This window comes from Zonotrichia leucophrys, chromosome 3 (genome assembly GCF_028769735.1).
Source record: "Zonotrichia leucophrys gambelii isolate GWCS_2022_RI chromosome 3, RI_Zleu_2.0, whole genome shotgun sequence".
In the NCBI taxonomy this organism is placed as follows: Eukaryota; Metazoa; Chordata; class Aves; order Passeriformes; family Passerellidae; genus Zonotrichia; species Zonotrichia leucophrys.
Genome location: NC_088172.1, coordinates 22,475,943 through 22,490,315, shown reverse-complemented (window position 1 = coordinate 22,490,315; position 14,373 = coordinate 22,475,943). Strand labels below are relative to the sequence as shown.

General features: G+C 38.4%; 1 protein-coding gene across 13 annotated transcripts in view; it reads left to right on the top strand.

Annotated features, from left to right (window-relative positions):
* DLGAP2 (DLG associated protein 2) overlaps window positions 1–14,373 on the top strand; it is a 453,971-nt gene that overhangs the window by 368,579 nt on the left and 71,019 nt on the right. The window lies entirely within an intron of this gene.

Sequence of the window (14,373 nt, the reverse complement as noted above, 5' to 3'; positions counted from 1 at the left end):
AATGGATTTACTGGTGTACCAAATTGCTTTGTTGTGGTGGTGATGACTCATATATTTCTTTTTAATGATTGGATCACCCAGGTTCATATTGAACTGAGTCTCTTTTGAAACCATACTATAACAACATCTGTGTTAAAAGATACATGGGTACCTCAGGGAGAGAGATATTTCAGACCTGGGCGTCAGACTGGTTTTGATGGTGCTCTGCACATGTGCTCTCTTGCAGCAACAAAGAAGTTCCCACTTTTTCCTACATTTAAATTTTATTAACTCCTGCTTGATGCCCTTTGCCACAAAGTCACGCTAATGTAACTATTTACCATGCTGCAAAATTATCTGGATCATAGAATGACATGGGTTTAAAGAATACTTTCCAAAATACTACTTTTAGACATTTGGATAATTTACCTGACCTACATCCAGCACAGTCCCATCACAAGTGACATAAGCACATCAGATTATACAGAGAACTCTAGTGGGTGCAGAGCAGAAAGGAGAGAGTACCTCAGAGGATAACTTCTTCAGTTAGCTTTGTCACCAGAAAAAAATGTAGTATACAAATATTCCTTTAATAATTTATACTAAGAATAGCCTGTACAGCCCACATTGTTCTGAGTTTGTTCTCTTCTATTTCTTTTTAAGGAACTCCTCTTTCTCCAGAACTTCACTAATTCTCACATTAACATGGGGAAATCTCTAGTCCAGATCTATGTATTATGAGATTTTCAGTTTCTCTGGGCCCTGCAGAAATGACTGTACTTCTGTGCAGAGCTCTCTCCTCTCAGAGCTATAGGTATCCAATAGGGATGAGTCAAACTGGAAGAGCCAGATCTTTTCAAATGCATATGCAGACATCCAGGATCAATCCTTCCTACTGAAACAGGGAAAGTTTCTGATTGCAGAGAAAAGAAAATAAATTGCAGCCCTCAGAGCATTACCATGCAAATTGATTCCAATCTAGACTGACAGCTGTGGTATTTTATCATATCCAAGTTCATTCTCATGTATGTAAAATAGGCTGCACTTCCCTGGAAGTTTTTGATCTAACTCAACGAGCCAGAGCTGGAAGTGCGTCATGTGCAGAGACTTCCATTATGTCTGTGTTCTGAAACCATGCATACAGCTGTGACATTACAGAGAAGTTTAGATAAGATTAGATTTTTCCTTCCCATTCCATACTTCTACCCTGAAAACTCTGATTCCTCTATACTCCTTTGGGTTTAGTGCTTTCCTTCTGAATCATTTCTTCTTCCCCATCCCTCCACTCCTACATCTCATGTCTCTTTGCAGAAGCTATCAATTTTTAATTTTCATTGACCTTCTCCTGACTCCCAACTTTTATCAGCATCCTCAAGTGAATGTGGAAGACTGAGCTCACAAACCAACTTGGTTATCACCAAGCTTTAGATCCAGCCCAGTGACAGTCCTAGGGGTTGGAAAAGCGCACTTCTTTACAGCCATTTTTTATGCTTTTTAGGAATTAGGATTGCTACAGAAAGGAATTTTCTTTCAGTAATTAGGAAGGCTTATCCAGCTTAAAATATAGGAGATGTAAATTCAAATTTTTGCTGCACAGAGACTTTGTGATCTTCGTTTTTAAGACCTTTAAAAATGGGACAGTACCCATTCCCTATTCACAGGAATCCTCTAATGGAAATGTGTTACAACTCAAGTGCCCACTTACTACCACAAGGAATCTCTACTTGTGTCCAAAGCACTATACAAGGAATTCTATAACAGAAATATTCTCATTATAAAATATTAAGATAAAACATAGGTTTCATCATATAGAATATGCCATTTAGAGTATAGATATCCCTCAGACTGAGTGGCTGGTTTATTCACTGCCCAAGGTCAGCAAACAAATTGAGGGGATTCTATTCTGCCAATGAAATAACTAATTGCTTGGTTTTGAAACTTCTGCTTTGAGGGATGTTGGGCTGTCATGATGTAATCATTAAGATCAGAAATATGTCCCATTATTACCTCTGCCAGGAACTTTCTCTCTAACCCAGGAAATTTTTTAACCTCTGAACATTTCAATTGCTCTATCTGCAAAACTGAGGAGGGATATTTAACTTTTCTTATGGCAGTGTAAGCAGCATCACTGAATAATGATTGGATAAAAATAATCATTAGGTTCAGTAACTGAGAAAAGTAGAGAAACATGTCAGAATCCCTACCCAGGAGATTTTACTGCCTTGCTCAAAAGTAGAAGGCAATGAGAATTCAAGGGATTATGAAGCTGATGTACAGCAGCAGATTTCCCTGAGGTGCACAAGTGAACAGATTAGCATAAAACCCCAAGGCCTTTCACAGGGTCTCTGTTTTTAAAGTGGTATTAAATACATATCCTGACTGATGTTAGCTATATATTTTTAATTCTTTTTAAAATAAAGTTGTGAAATTACAGTCTTTCAATGAATACACAGATATGTAAGCGTACCTCTGAATAACAAACAATTAATGTCTATATTTATATATTATTATCTTTTTAAATTTTTTTTCCTACTACCTTTTTTCTATTTTTGTTCTACTACCTAGTTATATGAGGTTTATCAGGAGCCACCTCACTTTTCTATCTATTGGTTTTCTTCCTATTATTTTTTTCATTATCTGCATGAAATATTTCTACTTCTATTTTCCATTGAGACTTTTGATATGCAGAATCTCAAACTGAAAAACCATGGCAGTCTTAGACCTGTGCTGTAGACTTTGTTTACTCTCATGTTTCTGAGCTTCCACTTTTCTTCTGTCATAATTACTGAGCTTCTTTTCCTCCAAACTGAAACTCTGAAGAGTGAGTATAGGAATTTTCTTTCTAAGAAGGAAGCTACTAGCAAATTAACAAATACCTGGGAAAAGGAGATAAGACAAGGGATTTTGAAGTTGTCTCCTCTTTATATGCTTCAGTCGTGTCCTAGAGTTGAAAGCAAGTATTTCTTTCACCTGATAAATCTCCAAGCTTAATCTCTGGCTCCTCTTTTAGGGTTTTGCCTTTCCTTCTCCACACAGAGTCCTCGCAGCTAAGGCATCTCCTTGGACTGGGAGTGTGCTATAAGTCAAAGGTGATTCAGTCAGCATGCCTTTTTCAAGCATGGGTGGTCATCTAGTCCTAAAGTGGATGGTTTGAGAGAATTAAATTAGTTGAAATAAAGCTGTATAAAATAGTGATTATTTTTATCATTTAAAACCCAGATCAGATTTGCTTCACTCCTTCTACAGTGGAGGTGATGGGAACACACAGGAACAAGGGAGAGGGGAAGAGTGAGAAGCTCATTTGGGAGGGCTGTAATGTCAATCAGCTGAATTATCACCTCAAGAGCAGAGGACTACCATTTGTAACTGCACGCTAACAGCATTTATGACACCATATCTTGTGAATGATTTGCTGCAGTTACTGTGTATAGGCCTTTAATTTCTACTTTGAATGCAGACAGATTGAAAATTTCAATGCATTTCTGGGCAACAAACACTTTGCCACCTCACTCAGCAGCAAAACAGCCCAAGTAAAACACATGTGCAATAATGCACACTTTTTGTAGTTTTAGCCATAGTAGCTACTACTGTTTTACAAGTCATTTTAATTTTAATATAAAATATGTTAAGAAGAAGATAAATGAGCTGTGAGATCTCCTCTGTCTTCATCAGCTGTTTTGGCTAATTAGGGTTCACATGTGTACAGTGCAATGACTTTGATTAATTCCACTCTGATATGAGTACTAGCAAGGAGCAAAGATTTTTAACAGAAAAAAAAGAATATGAACTAGATACCTGTGTGGAAAGGATGTGCACAAAAGAGTCACTTACGGATTCCAGAACTGAAATAACTTTGAATTCTAGTTAGAGGAAAATAATTCCTACAGTAGAGCCAAAAGATAAGTGAGGGCATCACACTCACCATGACTGTAGTTCTGGAGCACAGTGTGATGTGTCACTGATTAATATTCTTTCCTCATTCAACAGCCTCCAAAGCAGCAAGCAATTGGGGTAAACATACCACAAGGTACAGTGAATGAGTCAGCACTAAAAAAGGAAATAGCATGGTGTTCTAAAAATGGCTTCAACCCACTCCTGTCTTCCTAGGGCAGTTGAGAGCGAGCGTCATCGGTTACAGCAGAGGCACTGCTAAGCATGTGGATAATAATGTCAGCTGTGTACTCCACACAATGAAAGAAAAGCACAGTTGGCCTCTTGTAAAAAGAGAAAGAAAAAAGCAGCAGTTTCAACAAGGCTCTTTGCTGGTTTAAGTTAAGGCTGCATGGAGAAAACCTTTGAGGACAAGTTAATGGATAAATAGGCCTTAAGCCCTCAGTTACATTTTCTCAGGAACTCTGCTGGTGGCCATACGGATTCCCACAAATTAAACCACTGCCCTTGTGAGGCACACGACTGCTTTGTACTCTCCCTCTGGTTTGCAAGGAGGGATTTGAACTCAATGCACTTTTCTCAGCACTTCATCTTTGTGAAACTAGATTGTATGTGCTTGCTTGACATAAAACCCGTGCATGAGCTACAGAAACTACATCCAATCCTCTACCAGTGAGTGCACACTGTGGAGCTAGCCAGAGCTAGCAGAGTTTTGATACATCCAAATCACCATCACCCACGCTGCCTTCACAGTGATTTATGACCAGCCACTACTGAAGAATTAACTGGGCTGTTTCCACAGCAGGAAAAGCTGGTATAGGCAGTAGGGTAGCAGGGCAGTCTGCATCCTAGATCAGCATGGACAAATGCTGCAACATTTGGTTTTCTACAGCCACCCCTATGCCCTCCCAGTCGCAGTGGAGATGTAAGACAAACAGGTAGTGCCCAAACAATAAGGGAAATGAAGGGACGGTTTTTTGCCCTACAGTCCATTCACAGTGTTAATGTCAGCCTGCAATATCTTGTGGAGCATTAAATAAAAAGGAGTAATAAATCCTACACTTCCATGTATTTACAGAATGCTGATGGGTTTGTGTATCACAAATCCTAGAATACTTAAACACGCCTAAGGGGGAAATACATTCAATCAATGATATTGTAAAGCAAAGCTCTGACCTAACAGCCGTCTTAAATCACTGCTATCTTGAATTACTGTGTTAATCAGTGATACAGGACACTGCTTCCATGCCCATCTACAAGGATCCTCCTATTGGATAAAATGAATTACTGAAACTTTTTTCCAAACAAGAGTAGAAAGATTTCAGAGTTAGTATTTTCTTAAAGCTGCCAGAACATGTCCCTGTTACTGTGGAAATGTCAAAGCTATGAGTAGAAAAGGGAGGCCGTGATCCCACTGCCCTTTAATCAGGAGGAGTTTTCCTCCTTTATGATGTTAGAAATGTGTTGCCAAATTGTTTCTCAATGTTCACTTCACTGAATCTGAAGGCTGACCTTTGCAGTTGTTACTCAAAGGTGTCACTGGCTCTGAAGAAGTTTTCATGCAGGAGTAACTTATGTTACCTACACTCAGGCCACCTGTCAGAGGAGTCTGCACTTGGGGCTGCAGTGACTGCACACTGTCCTAGCCACAGGCTGGCTGCCTAGGGCAGACCCAGCTCCTCTCTAGAGCAGTCCCTGGCATTCTTCCTGCAAGGATTGACTGTAAAAATGGTGAAGTATTCATAAATGTTGCTTTGGGGTTTTTTTTGCGCTTTTTTTTTTTTTCTGGGTTTGACCATCTTACAATGGTGTGCTTAAAGTTTGTTTTTTAAAGTAGAATTCTAAATGTCTTTAAGTAGCTCATTGTCCATATGGAAAAGTTTCCTGGTACTTTGGTAGGGAAACACTTTTTGAAAAGTATGTAGATAGTTAAGCATTACACAGTAGATAGGCAGGAGAAAAATGTTCATTTTGCGCTGGAAGCTAGATAATTTCAGTCATCTGGACTTAACCATAAAATCATTATGTCAATTTTTAGTTAAAATCAGAAAAAAATGATGAGAGGCAAATACAGCTGTTAAATAGCCTTTAAAATATTTATGTTTTAAAGACATGTACTGGTTTTTCAGTAGTAGACCTGTAACAAACTGGAAAAAAAAAGTTATAAAATTTCTTGCTTCATTAAATAAGATGTTGTTTACCACAGGCCACTTTCTGAGTCAGCCCTGCATATGCTGCCTTTTAGGTTCATCCTTATATTCATATAATAGCTCTGCAAAGTGGAGACCTTGCTCCTTAGTCTCTGGCTTCAGAGGTGCTGTGCATTGTAAGTTTGTTGGGAGCACCTCTCCTTTTCTTCTTTTTAGGAGCATTTTTTTCCTCTTACTTTATACTTCTGTAACCTTGAATACTCTGCAGGGTCTTGCCCAACTCAGAAAAGCTTTTAGTCAGCTTCAGTTGCTGATGCTGTGGTTGCTGGGGCCTCATCTGGTGCCTGTCAGTCAGGCAGCCCAGCTGGCAGCTGTATTCCAGGTGCATTCCCTTTCACCTGAAGGAAGAGACAGGCTGCAATTCTGTTTAGGTCTTTGGCCTTTGAATGCTTGGTTTTAGCAGAATTTGCATTTTCTTCGATTTATAGAAGAAGATTTAGAGGAAAATGCAACTATGGCCCAAAAAGACAAAGACATAGGAAAACAAACTCTGGGTGCAAACTCCCTTCCTTGGCAGGAAAGCTGCTTGTGGCCTGCATGCAAAGTTCCAAGTTGTGATCTTTGATGTTTCTGTGAATTTCCCTTAGTACAATAATTGCTACCTTGTGCTACATCTATTCTACCAAATTACATGGTGTCAGGATGGTTTCCTTGGCACTGCATTCTGATCCTCAATACTCTTACGTGGCTGAGCAGGTCTCAGGCATTTTTTTCATCCAAGCTAGCCAATTTTTTCCTAAACTCCCTCCTGAGCCCTGTTGGTCCAGTACTCAGCACAGGCCAGGGTGTATTCCTGGTAGCCACACATTTTCAGAGGTGAAGATTGCTCCACAGCATGGGGGTGAAGTGCTGCAGGGCAGAGACCTCCAGGCAAGACTGTGAGTCTTTAGTGACCTGTGTTTGCCCAGCCCAAGGCAGTCACCACAACATTTGCATCCTTCTCTCTCCCAGGTTCTTGTGGCTGTGCAGCAGCACAGTGAGTTGGGGCAACTCACCAGCTCAGCTGAACACTTACATTTTCTTATCCTTGTTACTGTTGTAGGGTTATTTTTCAGGGAGCACTCTAGGTCATTTGACCATTACTAGCATTGCTTGAAAAGCTGAATATTGCTTAAGGAAAACCTGCCCCACTGAAGTTAATGGTAATGTAAAGTGGCTTGAGCTGACCACAAAGCAGTGTCCTTGATCACACACCAAAGGAAATACACGGCCAATTGAAACACAGGTTTCTTGGTTGAAACTCTGCTGGGTTTGTCTCTTAGATTGAAAGACTACAAACAGGTTCTCATGTACGTACAAGGCAAGCCCTCCCTTCAGTCCAAGTTCACCTTATAATAAAAGTCTGGCACAAGATCTCAGTGAGCTTAGCAGGCTAAAATCACCCACAGTGTGGACAAGCCCATGACTGCTGTCTGACTGCACCTTGCTCCACCATGTCAAAACAGCAGAGTCCTGAGGGCCCCAAAGAGACCCAACAACACAGCAGAAGATTTCCAGGTGGCTGAACTGCAAGGATCTGTGCCATCAATATGAGCACAGATGGTAATGGGACAGGAATTTGGCCCACTTTCATCCAAGCAGTATAAACAAAGCCACAAAGTCCTCACACCAATTGCAGTATTTAGCCATCCTCAAATTATAATTCACATAGTTGCTGGAGAACCAGTTGGGAAACATAGTGCTGGTTCTTTTTTGTTGTTATTGCTGGTTTTGTTTCTTTGGGGTTTTTTTGTTTGTTATTTTTTATTTTGTTTTTAATTTTGCTTAATTTAATTTTTTAAATTTTGCTTGTGAGATATGAGTTATAAAACATGATTCAAACTGAAAAGAGCACAGTTCTTTAGAATACACAGAGGCAATTTTAGTACATTGGACAGAAATCTTTCCTTCAAAGATTGCTTAGTGCAGTTTTCTTGGAACTCCCCATGAGAGAATAAAATTAGGCAATAAATAATGCTGACAATGATTTTCCTCTTTGAACATCTCCCAGCTGGAATAGTATGTTTGTGGTCTGCATGGGTGTCCAGATTATTACCAAATCCCAAATTCCTGAAGTCAAGTTGTCTTCAACCCAATGTAAAGCATGTATTGTTTGGGATCTACATTATTTCCTTCCTCTTTCTGTAACACTATGGCTGTTCAGAGCAAAGCCTGGAGAGAATGGCTAGAAAGATTACTCCTGTTTTCTCAAATTAGCTCCTGCCTTGATGGACAGTGTCAACTCACCTTTGGGAATGCTGCAAGAACTCTCTGTGCTTGTGAGCTGTCAAGAAGTTCAAGGAGTAGAGGGTGGCATGTGAAAATTAAAGCTAATTATGGAGAATGACATTGTTAGTGGTGAGGAGGAGTCCCTGGCATGTTTTGTACAGACTTTTCAATGACTTTATTGCATAATTCATGTTCCTTGCACAATGAATCAGCACATTAAAAAAAAATGCCACACAGAAGAAGCTAGTCAAAAATGTGCACTGAGAATTGTGGTGAGTTGTAGACACAAGATTAGCTACTGAGGAAACAAACTTCTCTTTTCAGATACTGCACTCTTCCTTCCTGCAAAAATCCTGAGCAACAGGGTCTAGAGTCCGCAGCCAGTAAACAGGGGAAGGTCTTAGTGCCATTAACCTCAGAAAAATATTCTTATAATTGCTTGATGTTCCTTCTTGACTGAAATTTTTGAAAACACAGGAGGTCCAGCTTCCATCTCCCACTGTAGCATCAGGGAAATTTTCTGCTAATGCAAAAAATCATCTCTGCTCTGCTCTGCAAGATTGTCATTTACTTTCCTCTACTTGCAGCTGTGCACAGAGGCTGTTTTTTATGAGGCTCTTGAAGACATGATTTAGGAGAAAACCTCTTACCTGCATTTCAGATTGTGTCATCTTCTTGAACAGGCTGAGAAAGCATGAAATTACAAAAATTATTTGTCTCCAACAGAGTGTTTCATATCTTATCCTTCTTCACATCATGCATGGTGTAATTTCATGTGCAGACTTCAGCTTCTGCTTCTAGTAAAATGTGAAATTTGTATTACTAAAATAAGATTTAGGTAAAAATCAATATTTCCATTAATTTTATATCTGCATGCTAATTAAATTTCACAGAACTCCTATGAGGTAGGTAATCCTCACTTTAACCTTTGGGAATGAGAATTATGAAGAAGTGATAGTCATCTCCCTCAGCTGAAGCCCTTTATTTACGAGAGTTTCATTTTAGATAGTAAAGTAATCAGCAGTTTTAAGCAGATCAGCAGTTTAGCTGTGGAACAACTTTAAAATTCTGGGAGCTATGAGCAAATGCCATAGAAGTGGATGGAACAATGGGAGCAGGTCTGTTCTGAAATGTCAATGATGTTGCCATTTTGACTGTTTCAGCTAAACCCTAAAATTAAATCAACTTTAAAAATATCAAATTTTGATTTTTGATCACAAACAGTGATCAAAGTCCAGAAGAATGAACATTTCATTGTTTCTTCCAGTTTTGTCATCAGTATTTCTTAGCTACAAGATTAGATGTTCACTCTCCTAGAAGTAGTTTTAGGGGGCCTAGATTGCCTATTTCTCATAAGGTATGAGGAAAAGTTTTTTTCCCCTGAGTGTAGTGAAACATTGGAGCAGGTTATCTAGAGAGGTTGTAGAGTCTTCATCTTTCAAAATATTCTAAACCCAGTTGGACACAGTCAAATTATCACTGAATATCCTGAGCTGGTAGGGACCCACAAGGATCACTGAGTCCATCTCCTGCCCCTGCACACCATCCCCAAGAGTCACAGCATGTGTCACAGGGCAGTGTCCAAATGCTCCTTGAGCTCTGTCAGGCTTGGTGCTGTCAACACTTCCCTGGGGAGCTGTTCCAGTGCCCAAACACCCTCTGGGTGAAGAACCTTTTCCTGATATCCAACCTAAACCTCCCCTGACACAACTTCAGGCCATTCCCTTGGGTCCTGTCACTGGTGACCATAGGGAAGAGCTCAGGGTTAGCCCCTCCTTTCTTCCCCTTTCTTCTTCTAACTGCAGTGAGTTCTTCTCCCCTCAGTCTCCTCTTGGCTGAGCAGACCTCAGCCCCTCCTCATACAGCTTCCCCTGAAGGTCCTTCACCATCTTTGTAGCAGTTCTGGGCAAGCTGCTGTACCTGGCTATACTTTGGGTAGAAGGCTGGACTAGAGACCTCCAGAGTCCCTTCCAATCTCAGTAATTCCTCGATTTCTAGTTTTTTTCTGTAGTTTTGTCAAATCCATCCCTGTTTTCCCTGACAACATGCTGGTTTTTTCTTCCAGAGAATCAGGAGACAGGCACACAGCTGAAGTCCAGTTAAGGGTCCAAAATCCTTCTTCTGTCAAATCTGGTCTGAGCAAAATCAGTATGCTCAACAGGAAGAATAGAAACATAGAATCATTTAGACTGGAAATTATCTTTAAGGCTATTGAGTCCAGCTGTTAACTCAGCACTGCCCACTGTGCCACTAAACCATGTCCCTAAGCACCACATCTACACCTCTTTAAAATACATCCAGGGATGGTGATTCAGCTGCTTACCTGGTCATCAGTCCATTTTAATCAAATTACAACACAGCATAAAACAAATAAAATAATAAAAGAAGAAAAATAAGAACTCTACTCAAACAAATATGTGTTGCTTCTTTAAAAGGAAGATAGAAATAAGATTTAAAATAAAATTCAGAAATCATAACTTTTGCAGCCATTAACTGGTCATGTGACAATCTAGGTATTAGCTAAAAAATTAGTAGTAAGGGGTATTTTAAGATATGAACTTCTAACAAGGAACAAGGATAGCAGTGTTTTATCTAAAGCAAGGAAATTTATTTTTATATTAACAAAGTTTCTAGAATACCCACTGTGAAGGTGGCAGCTTGGTTTCTTCTGTAGCCTTTAGAAGGTCAAACACCAACTTCTCAGTTCCATGAATTGCATTCTCAGCAGCAGGATGTACATCAGTTTGGAGCATAGGTACTTCTTGCTTTGTTAAGAAGCTGTAAAAGTTTTATCCAAACACTCTTTAACATAAAATTCATGTGAGTGCTTGGCCTAGGGGCTATAAATAAGCTCCCTCTTTTCGGGTAAATCCCTGATCACAAAGCTGCATCACACCCTTTGATGTAAATGGAGTCCCTCTCCTAACCAGCCCTCCCCAGGCAATCTGTGAGGGCTTCATGAAAATGCTGGGAGTGACAAAGAGAGGAGGAGAGCTCTTCAAACATCATTGATTAGAAGGAGGCCAAGAAAATCTTCCACTTCCACAGCTGTTTCATCATAGAAGGAAAAAATAAGGCTACTTTGAAAAAAAAAAAAACCAAAAACCAACACACAACCAAAAAACCCACCTTTTTTCTGCAGAAGATGATTTTAGGATCTGACAGGGAAATAAGAGAAGGCCTTTCTGCTGCCTGTAATCAGATACAGTAAGTCCAAGAAAGGAGAGATATTTGAGATTTTTCTTTGTGCTTTACATTCTGATTGTTAACTAGATGGACCTTCTTTATGTTACTTTGCAGGAACTAACTCTCCTAAGTGCCTTTATGGGGAATTTAGGATCCTTCCTAGGGTTCTGGAATTAGCTCTCAGTTCAGCTTCATAATATGCAGTAAGTGTTAGGTATCAAGTGCTTTATTAAAATCGACCCTAGGTGATTAATGTAAGATGTCAGAATGAATCAGTAGATGGACAATTGAAAGGTGTCAAATTTTCTGAACCTGGTGCTCCTTACAGCAACAGTGAATGACACTTATGAAGGAGACTCATAATTCTCTGTAATAATCATAACCAGATCAGCAGCCAGACCTTGTCAGCCACTTGTTCTTGCAAAAGGAAATTCATATGGTAATATGCAGTATAACTCCTCTGTGGATAGAAACTACATGTACAAGGATTCATGCTAACATCTAGAACAGAAGGAAGGCCTTTTTAGACATTATAAATATCAGCACTCATCACTGTATGTAAGTAGATAATTAGGGTAATTATTCTAAATTAGCAGCTGCAAGCCCTGCAGATGGGAATTTCAGGGGCTGGTAACTATTGTAAGGTAGAATTTCTGCAGGTTGCAAAGCCCTTTCCATATTTTGGAAGATGTATATTTAATCACCCTCATACATGACGTTAAATGTTTTTGTTAATATCTCAAAATGAAAATCTTTCCTGCACTTACATAATGCTTTTGCTTTTCTTTAAAGCTGTGTTGGGGTTTGCGATAGCCTGGATTTTGAAACATGTTTCCAAGTACCTAACCTATCAGATCAAATAAATTGATAACTAGGCTGAACTGGGACTCAAATTTTGCTTCTATTCTCAGTCCATGAGGAAAAACAATGTCAAGAGTCCTTTCATTTGTTTTTTTTTTTTCGTTTTTATTTTGAAGATGGAAAAAAGACTATATATAAGACTAAAAAAGACTATGAAAAAAAGACTTTTATTTTGAAGATGGAAAAAAGCTCTGGATGAAACCTTCTGTGAAAACACATGGTCAAACTTCCTCACCAGGTTCCAGAAGCATTTTCACTGCATTCATTGTATTGTGCTCTTTTGAATAGCTTAAGGGCAAAAAAAAAAAAAAAAAAAAAAACAACAAAACCCAGATATTTTAGTTGTGAAAAATGTTGTAACAACCATAAATGCTTCTGTGATAGCTGATGAGTTGGTCTGATTAGAAAAGGATTCTTGTTGCCTTGTGTACCATGAGTACATCACACTATAAATGGAGCAGGACTTTGTTTTTTAGCTTTGGTCTTTAGCTGTGATGTGAATTCATATAACTTATGAATACAGACAGCAAAAGAAATGCAATCAACAGAAACAGTAATGCACATAACTGTAAGGTTTGTCCTTATCACAGTGAAGAAGTTTAATTTTTTAGCTACTTTAATGTACAAAATCAGTCATTCCTATCTTTTAAAATAAGATTGCAACTTCAATCAACAAATAAGCCTATGTTGTACTCATTTAAATCCAGTCCTTATCTAGTTATTTGAACATGGAATTTCAGACAAAATAAAGCTGAGAAAGTAATAATTTTCTGCATTTGAGTAAGTAAAAGGTTATTGATCAATGTCTTTTTAAACTTTCTATTTAATTATCTTTGAAGTGAAAAGAAGGAAAGAAGTTTGAAGCCTAAATAATCATTCTGTGAAAAAGTTATGAGGGGATTTTTTTTTTAAATAATATTAAGACATGATAATTTCAGCTTTAGTAGTAAAAATTTAACAGTACACCTTGTAGTGGGCCTATGTAGATGGCCCCAAAAACTGCTTTTTTGGCATTTGGATTTTGGCTTTAGCCATGCTGATATACATTTAATAAAGACTATTTAAAAATAAGAGTATGTTTGTATGATATCAAGTAATAAAATAGCTCTCTAATTCAGATTTTTACAGCTGTTAGAGTTGTCAGCTGTAGATTAAAAAATTAAATGCTGAATTTAATGTATATATATTTAGTATTTTAAGCAGCTGGCTATGACTACTATGACGACATGTAAATTATCTTTTAGGTCTCATAGAATCATAAAAAGCTTTCCTGCAACATTAATCTTATACATATTAGGTCTGAGAAAAGAAATGAGAATGATGTATCACACTTACAGGCTTCAAGTTTGGGAAGATTTTCGATGCTTCCTTTCACCATCCAAAGCTCAATAACATGAAAAGTTTGTTTCTTTGTGTGATGCAACCATATTTCACTTAGATTCATGCTGAGTCCTATTATTTTGTATAAGAACATGACTTTTTTTTTCTCTGATAGTTATCTCTAACATTTTCTGATATGTGCAATCTATTTCATATCTTCTTATCTGACTTCATCTTCAGTCTTTTTTTTCTTTTTTCTGTCTTAAGCTTGGGCTTTTAAATTTAATACCTCTATTTTTACTTGTTCACCCCCTTTTAAAACTTCATTTCTCCTTTAATCCCTTTTTAGGACTCAGAGCCCCAGCTCTGTTCACCTGCTGTGCAGGGCTAATTCATCTGTCTTGAAAGGGCCATAGATGGCAAGCAGATCATGTTAATTTTTTAAACCCAGTCTCCAAGACTGCTGAAACCAATGGGAGCATTTGCTTCATCTCCACAGTGAGCTCTGTCCATAGAAGCTTTCAAATACGTTTGACTTGAAAATTTGTATTTGACATCCTGCTTTGCAGAAACTATTAAATATATGTCTAATTGAGATTTCAGACTTATAGTATATTAGTAAATAAACTCATTAAGCTGCTTAATGTAGATGGAATAATAATGTTGATAAAGGATTTGATGCTGCCAAGGGCATCTGCCTTGGTCACTGATGAACTCT